The 14,065-nt window shown below is 48.2% G+C and overlaps 2 non-coding genes across 2 annotated transcripts; both read right to left on the bottom strand.

Moving 5' to 3' along the window:
- Positions 1 to 8,302: 8,302 nt before the first annotated feature.
- On the bottom strand, positions 8,303 to 8,376 carry TRNAN-AUU. The gene has a single exon. It is a non-coding gene; the product is annotated as a tRNA-Asn (tRNA).
- A 744-nt stretch (positions 8,377 to 9,120) lies between these two features.
- Positions 9,121 to 9,194, bottom strand: TRNAT-CGU. The gene has a single exon. It is a non-coding gene; the product is annotated as a tRNA-Thr (tRNA).
- Between the last annotated feature and the right edge of the window lie 4,871 nt (positions 9,195 to 14,065).

The following is a 14,065-nucleotide window of genomic DNA, read 5'->3' as shown; positions in this document are numbered from 1 at the left end:
CTGGGGAGCATGAGCCTCTACTCCCCCTTCCCCCGACACAGCTGCATGGGAACTGACCAAAGGAGCCTGCAGCACTGCTGCCTAGAGGAAACTGAGGCACCAGCCAGTGACAGACACATCATGGCTCTCCTCAGCCTCATCCTCTTTTCCATATACAACCCGGGGTATGTGAGGAGGGTAAACTCAGGGCAGTTGCATAGTTAACCTGTGGAACTCCTTGCCACAGGATGTTGTGAAGGCCAAGACTATAACAGGGTTCAAAAAAAAAAAAGAACTGGCTAAATTAATAGAGGACAGGTCCATCAAGGGCTATTAGCCAGGGTGGGCAGGGATGATGCCTGTAGCCTCTGTTTGCCAGAAGCTGGGAATGGGCGGCAGGGGGTGGATCACTGGATGATTCCCTGCTCTGTTCATTCCCTCTGGGGCCCCTGGCACTGGCCGCTGGCAGGAGACAGGAGGATACTGGGCTAGATGGACTTTGCGTCTAACCCAGTCTGGCCGATCTTATGTCTCCCTTGGCGCAGCAGTGACACCCAGTGGGCAGTCAGAGTAATGCACAGAAGGTGTTTCCCTTGGCGCAGCAGTGACACCCAGTGGCCAGGTGGCGTAATGCACAGCGCGTGTCTGCCTTCTAGGAGCAGTGACTCCCACGGACCAGTCACGGTAATGCACAGAGTGTGTTTCCCACCAATCTGGGTAATGCACAGAGCATGTTTCCCATGGAGCAGCATTGACACCCAGTGACCAGCAGGTGGCATCAGACTCTTCTCGGTTGGGTGGGGGACTGAGGGGGGCTAGAGAAAAAAATGGGGGGGCTGTGCCCCCCCCACCACCTGCCCCACCCTTCACGGGGGCCATGCCTCCCATGCCTCTGCTCCTTCCCAGTTAAAGGCCAAGCTCATCGTCTCTCCCCCCGGCCAGGGGTTAGAGCAATAAAACCTTTATTAAAATAAAGTAGTAAACAGGGTTTACTTTAAATAACCTAAATCTGTCCAAATTTTAGTATTAAATTCAAAGTTCTTAAAGATCCCATCAATAACCAAAACCAACATGAAAAATTGAAACCAAAAACAATGCTTAATTTAAAACCCAAACATTAAGAAAAACTTTGTTTTTAAAAATAAAAACTAACAAATGCCTTAAATTAATAATTTCAACATTTTATCAAAAAGGTGTGCTACAGCAGGATGATAAAATAACATAAAATAAACAAGCCTGACCACTAAAACCTCCTATAAAGGAATCAAATCCTTGAATACTGGCCAAATCTGTATAAAATATGCAGAACTATGTCAAAACTGGTGTTGCAGGTCAGCCATTCGAATCCAGCAAATGTCAATTAAAGCTCCAGTCCAACTAAAAAAAAAACACAACCCAATAAACCAAAATGGTCACAGCCTGAAACAAACCTACACAGAAGCAAAATTAAACCTGTGCCAACATTGGAACAAATGATGTAAATTTCTAATTCTAACTTCTTCTTTCTCCCAGGAGGAAAGTGTTTTGCACCCCAGTAACCAGGCTGTCACTGCAGCTTTCCTTTCACTAAATAAGATTTTTACCAAATGTAAATTGCCCTCAGATTTCTCTAAGAGAAATTGAAATTGTATCTTTGCACTAATATCCCAAGTGTGCAAGTCCATTCCCTCAGAACAGCCCCACACTCTGAGCCCAGGGGAGACTCCCAACTGGTTTATGCATTTATAACCCTGGGGCCTGAAGCTGATGAGAGAAAGGGAAGTGTGTGATCTTGGAGCTTTCCGATACCACCTGCTCGGAGCAGAGGGAATTGACTGAGTGACGTCCTGGCTAATTTTCACCTTGTTCTCTGCCAGCAGGCTCCACTGGAGAGCTCGGGAGTGACTTGACCATGGCAGCACCCTATTTACATATTAAAAGCCGGCATTTGGGGGCCATTGGGGTGAAATGTGAGTACTTTTGGGGTGGGGACCCACATGAGAAGGGATGTGGACAAACTGGAGAGAGTCCAGCAGAGGGCAATAAAAATGATTAGGGGGCTGGGGCACATGGCTTACGAGGACCTACAGGCCATATTCTGTATGTTAAGCTAAGGCAAAGTGAGCATATCTGTATTGTGACCTTTTACTCAGAAAGGAAAATTGACCTTTATCTTGTTACTTAAATAGAGAAGTACCCACGCCTGTCTAAGGTCTTTTCCTAGACCAATCGACAATGGAGAATGGCATGGGGGGGGGTTCAGTGTTGTACCCACAGACTTAACAGGTACACCACAGGGGAACTTATGTGCATATGTACATGTCATCAACACGCACAAACATACTAGCCTATGAAGTAAGCGTACCCTAATGTTTTGTGGGTGAGGAATGAAATTTGGGCATAGGAGAAAGGATTTCCAGTGCTTGTGCCCTATAAAAGGGGTAACCCACCTCGCTGGAGCACTTCGCTCTATCATTCTGACTTACTTCCTCCACTCTCTCTCTATCTACTATCAGTAGGCTATACTCAGGGCCGTCCTTAGCCATAGGCAGAATAGGCAGCCGCCTAGGGCACCACTAGGTCTGGGGGCACCGCTCTACTGAGAGCCCGGAAAAATGGGAAGCAGTGGAGCATGTAAGAGCAGGGCTGCTGGGTCCTAGAGAGAGATGAATGCAGCACAGTCTGAGGGAGGGGATTGGCTACTGGGGTGTCTGGAAAGGGGTGGGGAAAGGATCTCACCTGTAGGGTGACCAGATGTCCCAATTTTATAGGGACAGTCCCGATTTTTCGGTCTTTTTCTTATATAGGCTCCTATTACGTCCCACCCCGTCCCGATTTTTCACATTTGCTGTCAGGTCACCCTAGGTGGGGGTAATTGGTACCTATATAAGACAAAGCCCAAATATCGGGACTGGCCCTAAAAAATTAGGACGTCTGGATCTGGTCACCCTAGGTGGGGAGCACGTCTCTCCCCCGGGCTGGCAGCAATCCAGCTCATCCGGGGGGAGCTGCACAGGGCAGGATGAGCTGATGTGGCTCCATGGGTGTCCCGTCCCTGAGATCAGATGCCGTGTTAACTTCACCATGGTCGTTGGGCTGGCGGTGGTGCCCATTGGCGTGTGATCAGAGATGAGGGTTTGCTGCTGCTGTTGCCACTCTGCACCCCAAGAGGTGGATTTTGGGGTCCTGCAGTTTTCCACCTATCTCCTCCTCTACTGCAGCTGTTGGACCAGCAGGCTGAGGGATGAGCCAAGCATGGAAGCAGTGCTGTGTTGCCATTTAGATTGTCCTTTATCAAATTTGTTTGCCAAAAGAGCTTGCTAACAATCCTGAATTCAATTTCAATATATTTTTTTAAAAAATCAATCTCTTAGCCAAAAAGAGAAAATTAAGTTGTTGACAATTATTTGTGACAAGTTTGGTATGGGGAAGGGAGTGGGCCAGTTTTCATCAGAGAAACAAAAAATGTCGACTGACTTTCCTATAGCTCTGTTGCTGCTAAATAGAGCCCTCCAACAACTGTAATACGCTCATCTCCTTACTAATGTATAGAGCAGGGGTCGGCAACCTACGGCACACGTGCCAAAGGTGGCACGCAAGCTGATTTTCGATGGCATGCAGCGGCGGGCTGAACAGCTCAGCCCGCCGCTGCTCTGGGATTCTGGCTGCTGCCCCATTGCCACCCGGGGTCCTGGGCGCCGGCCCCACTCAGCACCCACTGGCCTGGGGATCCCTAAGGAATCCCAGGCTGGCAGCGGGCTGAGCAGGCTGGTGGCTGATACCCTGGCTGAGCCACTCAACCTGCTGTCAGCCTGAGTTCCATTCACTCAGCTGGCAGCGGGCTGAGCAGGACTAAATTCAATGAAATAGGAAAACAAGAGCAACTAATGACAAAGTGCACGAACCTAGAGCAGAGGTCCCCAACCTTTTACTGTGGCAGTGGATGAGCATCCGCCGAAATTCGGCGGCATTTCAGCGGCGACGCCTCTGGATGACGCTGCTTATCGGTGGCAAGCAGCATCATCCAGAGGCATCGCCGCCGAAATGCCGCCGAATTTTGGCGGCATTTCGGTGGATGCTCGTCCGCCAGCCAGTACGCAGGTGCACTGAGAGGCCTCTGCGGGCACCATGGCACCCGCAGGCACTGCATTGTGGACCCCTGACCCAGAGAGCCTCCTGAAGCACGGCGATCATTTTGATTTAAATGGACTTGAACTGTACGAAGAATTGAGTACACTGTCATCGGTGTTGCCACATGCAAAATAGATAATGGACATTGTACAGTTTACTCATACCAGCAAACTTGTTGACATATATCCTAATGTGCACATTGCCACTCATATTCTACTGACAATTTCTGTAACAGCAGCATCAGAAGAACGGAGTTTCTCAAAACTAAAGCTCATTAAAAACTATCTCCGCTCTACAAGGAGTCAGGAACACTTGACTGGTCTTGCTATTCTTGCAATCAAACAAGACATCGCTTTGTCTTTGTCATACGATGACATTATTACTGATTTTGCAGCCAAAAAAGCCAGAAAGATTGCTTTTAATTAAAAACAAACCCTTGTTTCAATACCTCTTCATATACATTTCCAATAAAATGTTGACAAATTAAAAAAATTACATTATTTGCATCATTCTGTCAAATCAGAATTTTTTCTATAGTGCTACTTCTTTAGTGCTAGTCCATCAGCATTACAGTGTGCTTCATTAAGTTAAACTGGTTTTAATAACATGCATGTGGCAAGTTTTCCAACAGTGTAAGCTTCTGTTTGTGTTGCTAAGAGCAAGACAGGCACAGGGGCACCAGTTTAATAATCCTGCCTAGGGCACCATAAATCCTAAGGCTGGCCCTGGCTATACTTGTTCTTAAACTTTACGTTTCAAGGGTACTAGGCTAAGCTTGGTTTCCCTACGTTTTTATTCTTTGTTTATTAGGTTTTGATTTTAAGTTTAACTTAGTCAAGTAAACCGTAAGTAACATTAGCTTTTTCTAAGCACTGCATCTTTCACTCAAGAATTAAGAAACCTGAACTGCAAGGCTGGTCCTGTGTCTCTTACCACCAGGTTATCAAGGAAGGGTGTGAGTATATTAACCAAAACTTTGCTGCATATAATGCCATATGTATCTTTTGAATAGCAGTAATGCAACTGTAACTTTATAACTCAATTAAATTAAATAAAATGTAAGCTAATAAATTTTCATCATATTTTCCAAATTAATATTATTAGGGTATGGGAGCACTCTCCTACCAGGAAGTGGAAGTTAAATGTAAATCTGTGGCCTTTGCCAGCTGAGGACTGTCTGATAGCGAAACTCTCTATCCCACCCACCAGCTGCAGTTCTTGGCCTTGAAATGGGCCATCACTGAGAAATTTGGAGACTACTTCTCTGGTGCTCAGTTTCAAATATGGACAGAGAACAATCCACTGACTTATGTGTTAACAAGGGCTAAGCTGGATGCTACAGGGCAGAGATGGGTGGCTACATTTGCTAGCCATAACTTCAGCATTCAATACCAATGAGTTGGTATAATAGGGAGTATGATTTATCAGGACCACCAATTCTTGGCTGGCAGGAGGATGTAAGCAGGGTCAGAATGAACTCTACTCTGCCATCTGTTGGTGAGGTGTTGTAAAGGCCTTTTGTTGCTGATGTACATGGTCACACCCACCCCGCATTGAATGATGGGTGTGTTTGTCCAAATGGTGATTTTGGCTGCTGTGGGATCCCCAAACTCTTTCTTATTAGGGCAAGAGTGTAGTTATCCTGGTGATATGAATCAAGGACAGTAGAATAGTACATAGCAGTTCTTGATTTTGGGACTCACCCGAACCTACATAAAACTCGTTATACAAGGGACATGGGTTCCAAAGCAAAGTGAATTAAGAGAAATTGAAAACCATTATTTGTAAGTGTCACTATGAAATTATTTTTTAAATCTCTAAATGAAGATGTTATGATCTTTTTCTCTCCTTAGTTTAAAATAAAGTTATTTATGATCCCATTACACAAAATGTTCTATAAAACACCCATAGAATCACTGATGCTTAGATATAAATTTTAGATATAATTAAGCTGCTACTATCTGATCTCACTTAAAAGCTGAATGAGGCAGAACAGTTTAGCTAGAAAAATTAGCAGAGCAAGATTGTTAGTCACAGGTCAGTGGGTGGGTTTATGCAAATACTGGACTCTTGGACAGGAGCAGCAGCAGGGGCACATGACTTCTGGGGCACATGCACTGCCTCTGCAATCAATGTTTGCTCCCTCACTCCATAACACCACACAGAGCAGCCTTTTACTTCTCAGGACCAAAATACACCGTGAAAGAAATCTAACTGTATAAGCTTAGGGTAAGCCCCTGGCTAGCTAGTAACAGTTTTAAGAGATTCAAAACCATCGCTGTCTTTCCACACCAGGGACAGCAGAAAGGACATCAGCAGAACCAGCACTGGCAAAACACCAACAAACATCTATTCTTACCTGCCACCCCATTTTGCCCTTTGGAACCCATGCCCCTTAATGGTGAGTACTTTCCAGGACAGGGTGACGCTCTCAGGCCTCAAATGCAAGGTACAGTTACTCTGTCCTGGATCCAAAATCAACAGGAAAATACACTGGATTACTCCTGCCCCAATAAGAAAGAGACTGGGGATCCCACAGCACCTGAAATGACCGTTTGGACAAGCACTCCCATCATGCTATCCGGGGTGGGTGTAACCATGCAAATGACATCAGCCCCAAAAGGCCTTGACAACACATCACCAACAGATGGCAGGGTAGACTTCATACTGACCCTGCTTCAACTAGATTGTGGCAAAGATTCCAAAACACCGAATGTTAAACCTCACCAAACGCGGGTCAATCCATCCTCATCGTCAAATCTGCTCGTTATACTCCACACCTGAATGTAGCCCTCATATGGACAACATACCCTCCTAACTCAGTGTCTGTACATTAACCTTTTACCCCCAGTCGGGGCTATGGCAGATTATGTATTCCTTACGCCACCCAATCTTAAACCGAACTTCGCACCCCTTGGGTAAGCTGTACATTGTTCCCTGAGCACCAGAAACTTCTACGCTTAAACGCTGTACCGTACACTTTTTTTTTTCTTTGAACGTCATCTTAATAAAATGTTGACTTTTGTTCGAGATCCCGGCTCCTGTTCCTTTGCAAGGCATGTGCGTTTGCTCCGGGTTTTAGTCTGCTAATACAGCGGCAGGGGGGATTGAGCCAGACGCGCTTGCCTGCTGCAGACACGGATCCAAGGCTGAACCTCGTCCCCCACAAGCTGAAGGCTTAACTGAAAACAGTTTAAGAAGTGCTCCCGTCTGCGGCACTCAGCTACCCAGCTCCCAGTGGGGTCCAAACCCCAAACAGATCCCTTTTACCCTGCAGAAGCTGTAAAATCCTGTGACCAGGGCAGCTGCCTAGCAGCCTGCGCATCTGCCTGCCAGCGTGAGAGCATGTAAGGCACTAATCCGGATAGTGGCGGCTGGGTGGCAGGGGGAGGGTGTGAAAAACCAGCAGAGTGGCACAGCGGGAGCGTGCTGGGCCCATAACCCAGAGGTCGATGGATCAAAACCATCCTCTGCTACGCGTGCACTTGCTTCTTTTCCCTCTGGGCCTTCAAGCGAGGCGGTGACCAGCAGAGCACCAAGAGGTGGCTGAGGCGAAGCGGCCTGCCAGGGAGCTCCCGGGCACCTCTGGCTGCCTGGGCTGAAGGCAAGAGGCAGGCCTGGGCGTGGCGAGGGCCTCCTGTCCTGGAATGAGGCTGCAGTGCTTCCTGGTCCCCTTTTCCCACCCACACCGGCAGGCGGCGGCTGCGGGAGAACACGAGGGAGGCTCTCGGGGCGCTAGGCAGCGCTGTGTGTGTGGCTGTCAGGGGAAAGAGCCGAGGCTCCGGACTCGACCTGCCATTGACTCGCGTGGCTCTGCGCGGCCGTCAGCCGGGGCGGGCCAGGCTGCGGACGTGACTCAGGCTTGGGCCGCATGGCCGCGCTTTCCTGACGAGGCATGAGGCAGGCCAAGAGCTTTGCACAGCGTAGAGGGAAGTGGGAGGGAGGCGTCTTTGAGCCGGCGTGTCTCGTCCGCTTCTCCCTTGCCGCTTGGGCGGAGGCGGGAAGGGAGCGAAATGTTCCCGGCTGAAAGTTTTTGTGCTCGACTTTGACGATTAAGCCTGAGCCTCCGGCACGGCTGCTGGGAGATGGGTTTCTGAATGGCATCGAGCCCGTTGTTTGGATCAGCAGCTGGAAGCACTGAGGCCAAGAGGCAGCAAAATGGGACCTTTGAGGCTCCCCACAAGCAAGGAAGGAAGTAGCACGGGCTTAGCGCTGTCCCTGGGTGGGCTCAAACCACCATCTTTTTGGTTAATAGCCAAACGCGCTGACCCATTGCGCCACAGAGACACAGACAGGCCAGGCTGCATTGAGCACAAAAGCCGGGCATCAGCTCAGGGTACGGTATAGCACATGCATGCAGTGGATAGACAAGCAACAGCAAGGAACTGGACTGGTATGGAGCAAAAGTTCTGTGGGAAGGAACCGAAAAGAGCACCGGAGCTGTGGTACAGCGCTTGCATACAGTTTCTTTGGCCTGTTTTGCTGGAAGAGTTAGCAGGGCGAGATTGTTAGTCACTGGTCAGTGGGTGGGTTTATGCAAATCATGGACTCTGGGACCAGATCAGGGGAGGGAAGGGGGGAACGATTTTTGTGGCACACGCACCACCTCTGCAATCAACGTTTGCTACCTCACTCCATAACACCACATAAAGAGCAGCCTTTTACCTCCCAGGGTCAAAATATACTGCGAAAGAGATGGCATGGCATAAAGTTAGTGAGAGTGATTTCAGCACTGCAGCACTAACAACAATTCTAAGAGATTCAAAAATGCCTCTGTCTTTACACACCAGGAACAGCACATGCAAAAACAAAACATACATCCATTTCTATTTCCCACAAGGTTTTTGCATTTGGAATCCAGACCCGTTAATGGTGGGTACTTTTCAGGCAAGGGTGAAGCTCTCAGGCCTCAAATGCCAGGTACAGTTATTCTGTCCTTGATGCAAACTGGGCTAGATCAAAAGCCTACCTAGCTCTGAACCTTGTCTTCTGACAGTAGTCAATAACAGGTGCTCCAACAACCAGTCAACAAGGCACCACTGGGAGTTGAACCCAGGATCTTCTGTTTACGAAACAAATGCTTTAACCAGCTAAGCCATGGTGCCTGTACATGATTAAAACACACTGTCTGCACACACCTGACTCCCTGCCATCACCACCAGGGCCTGACAAGCTTTGGTTGTGTTTGGATTCTGCAAAGCAGAGGAGCAGGTGATGTTTTCCTTGCAAGCTGTATGTGAGTGAATCTTTGGCCAGGTCTGCACTACAAAGTTGTTTCAGCAGAATTATATTGCTCAGGTGTGTGAAAAACACACAACGCTCCCTTGGTCGGCAGCTTGTGGCTGGTGTACACACTGCAATGCCACGTCTGGCGACAAAACTGCCCTGTTTTGCTGACAAAATAAAACGACTTCGATGAGAGGTCTAGAGCTTTTTGCAGCAAACTTAAAGTGACAGAGTAAACACTGCTGTTCATTATATCACCATAACTCACCTTCCCCAGTATCCCACAATGCCTGCCGTGAACTTGCCTGCCCTGCATTCCTGCTACAGAGCCATGGGCCCCTCCCTTTCATAGCTCTGGGAAGTTCTGACAGCTGAGCCTGCTGCTCTGCTTCAGCAGCCAGGAGCAAATCACTGCCGTGGATGCTGCTCTCTCCCGCACAGCGAACACAGAGCAGGGTGGTGGGAACTTCCTTACATGGTGGGGGGGGGGGCACCGGCATCTGAACTGTGATATCCCCATGACACCCCTTCCCTCGAGGAGGCTCTTACTTTCTAAACAGGGATGGCTGTTTTCTCGTAAAATCACTAAAAGGGATGGAGAAAACTCGGAAGAGGTTCCTCCTGGCAGTCACGTGCCTGAACCCGAATACTCTCTCAGTCCTCAAAGAGAGACCTGGAGAAGGAGACTTGCTGAAGCAAAGCCACAGGGGTCTCTGAGGTTTCCCGGCCCCTCGCCCCTGTCGTGCCTGGCTGATGTCAGCATCTCTCTGTGAGGTCACCACCTCCCCACCACCTTTGACCAATAGTCTGAGGTCCTGCAAAAGGCCTTTGTGATGTCACTGCCACACCCCTCCCTTGCTGTGCTAATGTCCTGCCCCTGGCCAGGCACTTTGGAGGTTTGAGCTACTCCCTGTGGATCACCTCACTCAAGGAGCGTTCGTTCTAGGCAGCAAGCCGGCTAGACAGGAAAACATCAGACGCTGCTCCCAATGCTACACTCAGTTTTTCAGAAATTAGTCAACTTTATTGCCAGAAGAGACCATTAGAGCATCTTATTTGACCCCCTGCATATCACAGGCCTCCTGTATGACACAATAGCTACTTTTGGGCAAACACATCCCAGAAAGGCATCTAGTCTTCATTAAAGGACATCAGGAGATGGAGAATCCACCACTTTCCTTGGTAGCTTGTTCCTGTGATGAAACATGCTCGCTGTTGAATATTTGTGCCTTAGTTGTAATATGAATTTGTCTCTTCACCTTGCAGCCATTGGGTCTTGTTATGACTTTCTCTGCTAGATTCAAGAGCCCTTTAATACCCAATATTTTCTCTCCATTAAGGCCCTTCTAAACTTCAGTGAAGTCACCTTTCAATCTTCTTTTGATAAGCTAAACAGGGTGAGGTGTTTCAATAGCTCCCTAGAAGACATTTTTCTCCAGCCCTCAGAACATTTGGCGGCTCTTTGCTGCCCCAGCTCCAATTTCACAACATCTTTTTCAAATGAGGACACCAAAACTGGAGGCAGTATTCCAGTATCAGTCTAACTGATGCCGTGTCACCTCCTGTGACGTTATTGACATAATCTGTAACTCTATAGATCACCATTGGGACCACTGTTCTATATTTGCAGCCAATATGGTAGAAAGGTTGTCGTGTAAGGGATCTACGGAGAGGTTCTGATTGGCTGATTATAATGATGCTATCTCTAGATGTGTATGATTTTTGTAGTTGATGTTATGAATATTGGGTCTATGCTGCCCGTATTTCAAACTTGTGCTATGCTTCTGGGGAACACCCCAGCCAGACAAATTGGTGTCCGTTCTGCCTAGCCTGCTTGACGGCCCATTAAGGACCATCAGCTATACAATCGACCCATTGAGAGAAGGCAGATATCCCTTGTCACTCAGCAAGGTATGCAGGGAACTGCCTATGGACAGAACTCTAAGGTTTTTCTATGCCTTGTGCTGGATAGAGTGTCCTTGGGACAAAGAAAGCAAAGACCACATGGCAAGAGACTATACAAGGCTGATGCCTCGTCTCCATCTTGTCTTCAATCCTGCTCCATACCTCTGGAAGGACTTTGCTACAAACTGAAGCTCTAGACAAAGGACTGAATGACCCATCTCAGCTGTGGATGGACTCCAGAGACTTGATTTGAACCTGCAGTTTCTTCCATCACTGCTACAAGCCTGAACCAAGAACTTTGCCATTACTGGATGTGAAGGGTTAAAATCCATGTGCATTTTATATAACAACCTGGTCTATGGATTGTGCCAGCTCTTTTCCAGACCCAAAGTCCAGAGTATGGTCAAGGGACCAGAGGCCTAGCAAATCGTGATCAGCTAAGAGAAAGCTGGGTAAACAGAAAGCCTTGCTTGCTAAGATAGGCCTGGTCAGCAAATTGCCAGGTGTTGGAGCTGAGAACTAAATAATTGTGTCTTATTCAGAGTTGCAGATTGAACAAAGAATCCCTGTTCCTATTGTGTTAGTCTCTTCTGTAGGGAGATGTTCTTCCCACAGATCCAACCTTGAGTTTATGAGAAGTTGGCACATGTCAGTATAAGATATGGCATCCTTCTACCTCCCTTCCCAGGGACCATGTAATAAGTTTTTTTGGCAGAAGCGGGTTGTAGTGAAAGGAAGTTTGAGAAACTCTGGCATAGAGCATCTCCGTTAATTGAGTGACATAGACTCAATGTTTGAAATGTTGACTTGTCCTTAGCCTCTGAATACGTTTAGACTTGGTGCACTGTGGGTGATCTGACACTGAAAGTACAACCATGAAGATACCACACACCAGCCTTGCCTTGCTGGCAAGAATCAAGCCTCCACAGAAAGACACCCATGGTTTCCTAACCCAGCTCCCTAAGCCCTCAGTCACAACCACTTAACACAGGGGCCTTTCTACACTATGGTTCTGTTCTCACTGAAAGGTCATTTCCAATTGTTTGCTCAGACCAGCTTCCCCAGCACACTCACTGCTGTGCAGCTCTGTACGTGTGGCCATGGCCGAACAGCAAGAATTCCTGCCCATTTCCCTACTGGCTGGAGCATGATTAGAGTGTGTCTGTGGTTAATGATGTGGCTGTAGATTGTTCATTTCCTGCCTTGACAATTCAGACAGTCCCTTTTCCTGTCATATCGCCAGCACCTCTGTGATTCCAATAGCAGGGGCAGGTTTTCTCTGGGCACTCAGATTTTTCAGGGAGTTGGTGGCTCCTTTCTTTCCTCACCCTGGAGTAAACTCAGCTTTTTATTCTATCCTTGATGACTCATGGAATAACAACAGTAGCATGAAGAGGAGAGGGAATATCTCACTGCCAGGGGGGAGGGGGGAAGGTGGACGCATCCCCTCTGTCTGACCATTGCCATTGCAGAAGAGAAGGTTTCAATGGAATCGAATGCCCTGGCTCAGACAAGAGACACAGGGAGGTTTTGCTGTTCACGGATCCATGCAAAGGAAATTGTGTTTCTGTGTGAAAATGGGGAGGGAAATGAAACACCCACATGGTGGTGCCTAAGGCAGAAGGGACCCCTAATGGATTAGAACAGGACACGTTCTCAAGCAGCATGTTTCTTACTTTGCCCATCTGTCAATTCTGATTATTATTGATGGAAATATTTTGCCATTGGGTCGTGTGTTTACACAGAAATTGACATTTACCAACAAACACGTAATTCTTCCAGTCCTGCCGAGTCTGCCACTGGTGAGTTTAGAGAGACACACTCACTCTTCCCACTCCCCATGCCAGGCCTGTGCTCTCCAGAGTGTCAACTTCCCACACAGCTGGGATCCTTCCCTGATCTCCCCTCAGACCTCTGCCCCCCACCCAGTGGTGTAGCCAGGTTTTCAGCATAGGGGGAGCAAAAAACATAAAAAAGGCGCCCCCGCCCTTGGCTCCCCCTCTGGCCACGCCCTCAGACCAGACCCTCCCTGGCTCACCTTCCCTCCTGCGCTGCCGCCTGTCCCTGGCTCCTGTCCCAGGGCTTGGGTGTGCCTGCACCGGGCCAGCAGGCGCTGCTTCCACGCCGGCCTGCTGCCCCGCGGCTCCTCCGGTTGTGTGGTGGGCAGTGCTGGCTGGCAGGCGCCACTTCCGTGCCTGCCTGCCAGCCTGATGGGAAGTGGCTGCTTCTGCTGAATCCTGCCAGCTATGCTACTGCCCCCACCCCCACTTCTGGGATCCCCTCTGAACACTGTCCAACTCCCCTGCTGGCAGGATCCCTTCCCATTCCTTTCATTTCCTGCCTCCCTTCTGAGCAAAAGCGCTAGCCTGCTCCCACACTGGGAATTGAATCCAGGCCACCTGGCTGAAAATGAGGAAACCTGACCACTGGACCATATGGGACTTGAACAGTCACTAGTCCAATTACACATTCACACATTCACATTTAAAAGTAGCCGTTCAAAAAACTTCAAAAACACTTCAAAGAGAATCTGCAGAGTTATAATTTATTTGCAAACTTAACACCATTAATTTGAGCTTGAATAGGGACTGGGAGTGGCTGGCTCACCACAAAAGCAATTTTCCCTCTCTTGGTATTGACACCTCCCCATCAATTATTGGGAGTGAACCACATCCACCCTGACTGAATTGGCCTTCAACACTGGTTCTCCCCTTGTAATGTAACTCCCTTCATGTCATGTTCCAATATATATTTATGCCTGTATCTGCAATTTTCACTCCATGCATCTGAAGAAGTGGGTTTTTGACCCACGAACACTTATGCCCAAATAAATCTCTTAGTTCTT

The sequence above is a fragment of the Mauremys reevesii genome, linkage group 12 (assembly GCF_016161935.1).
Source record: "Mauremys reevesii isolate NIE-2019 linkage group 12, ASM1616193v1, whole genome shotgun sequence".
Lineage (NCBI taxonomy): Eukaryota > Metazoa > Chordata > Testudines > Geoemydidae > Mauremys > Mauremys reevesii.
The sequence above is the reverse complement of the archived record's forward strand: the minus strand, read 5'-3'. Positions and strand labels throughout refer to the sequence as shown.